We start from the raw sequence: 1726 nt of genomic DNA, 5'->3' as shown, positions 1-1726 counted from the left end.
GTACTGGCTCGTTTGCTGTGCGGGGGTAGGGCTGACAGCCGGGCGTCGCTTCTCCCGGCGCGGCCGAGGGGAGCCACCGAGCTGGAGCCGGCCCTGTTTACAACGCAGCCCCTGCACCCTGTCGCCTTGTGGCCCTTTCCCTGCAGCTTCCTGGCTGGTCCGCCTGCGGAGAGCGGTCGGGCCTGGCGGGTGAGGGGCCGCTGGGAGGTGGCTAGCCCCGGGGGCTGCTCGCCTCCTTCCCGTCCGGTTCTCTCTTCTGAGGGGCGGCCCACCGCCGAGTCTGGCGTGGGGCACGGCTCTCGGGGCGTGTCGTTTTCCAGCTCGATGCGGTGTTCCCGCGGGTGGGAAGCCCTCTGTGGGCGCGGGAGTGGGGCGGGACGAAGCTTGGCTGCGGGGCTGCTCTGGCTAATGGCGAATCCGCTTGAAACGGGTGGTGCGGCCGGGCGGCCCTCGGCCTGCCCTGGCGACAGCTTATGGCCGGCCTCAGGCCCGCCGGCGGCGTGTCACTGCTGCTGGGGCGGGCAGGGCTGGAGGCCTCCCTCAGGCAGGGGAGGGAGCCACGGCCCCCTGAGGTGGCTCGGTGCGGCCCTGGGCGCTGCCACTGCCGCCGTGCATCGGTGCCCACTGGGCTTCTGCTTTCCTCGTCAGTCGTGGCTTGATCTTGTCTGGTTTCTTCTTAATCATTCTAAATGTCTGCCTTCCTAGGTTGCCCTCTGATGTCTCTTTTTCCCTGTTATCGCTGCCTTCTCTGAGACCTGGCATAAGTTGGCCTTTACAAGAATCAAACTTTACTCAGAGCCTTTCTAGTTCAAACAAGCTCCAAACCCTTTCACATTTTCCTTTCCGTCAACTGTTTCAAAACTGCAGAGTGCCTTGTCTTTTATTAGAATATATTTGATTAGCTGAAAATGGCTAATTATTGTAAAATATACCTTTGATCCTACTGCAGGTGCATGCAGCTTTGAATGTTCCTCCAAGTTTGTAGTTTGACCTTCACTGAAATCCTCCAACCTGTTTTTCTAAGATAATTTTAACTATGGAAGCTCTAAAATATTTGATGTAAGAGAAAAGGTTGTTTTTTGGTGGTGTTTGTTTTTTTTTAATGCAAGTGCAGTATTTTTCACAACAGAACAATCAAGAAAAAAAGCAACTCTGGCAAAAGCTGCCCTGATCCAGTAGCGGGATGAGCACAATTAAAAGCATGTTGGAGTAGACTTATATTAGTAGACTTATATAGTAGACTAATATTATATTAGGCTCTTATCTGTATCTGAAGTCATAGGACTGTTACCGAAATCTTGGAATGAAACCAACACCAATGTGATGTAGATAAGCAGACACTTCTTTATTGACGGCCGGGTGCATGAGTGAGTCCTCTCACGATCAACGCACACCAAGTTTCAAAATCATACACCTCATATAGAACTTATTCATACATATTCATTAAATATTCATGCATAAACATAGTATTTCCCGAAAATCAAATCATTAACATACTCTCGCTTCATATGTTAATCAGCTTATCAGTCCTTTGCGCCTGCGCAAACCCTTCCAAGAATTGTGGGCAGGGGTCCTCGGGATGTGGACGGTGGTCTTTGGGAGGAAGGCCGTAGGTCTTCCTCAAGGTGTGCTTTTCACCTTTTGCCAGAAAATGCTGAGCTGGCTGTTTTCAATCAGCTCTTGCTATCTGTCTTTCCTCCTTGGGTGTTAAGATGCCACCAGATAA

General features: G+C 51.7%; 1 protein-coding gene across 1 annotated transcript in view; it reads left to right on the top strand.

The window, feature by feature from the left end:
* Window positions 1-1726, top strand: part of MCPH1 (microcephalin 1) — a 167455-nt gene that overhangs the window by 29585 nt on the left and 136144 nt on the right.

The sequence above is a fragment of the Falco punctatus genome, assembly GCF_963210335.1.
Source record: "Falco punctatus genome assembly, chromosome: 5".
NCBI lineage: Eukaryota > Metazoa > Chordata > Aves > Falconiformes > Falconidae > Falco > Falco punctatus.
The sequence above is the reverse complement of the archived record's forward strand: the minus strand, read 5'-3'. Positions and strand labels throughout refer to the sequence as shown.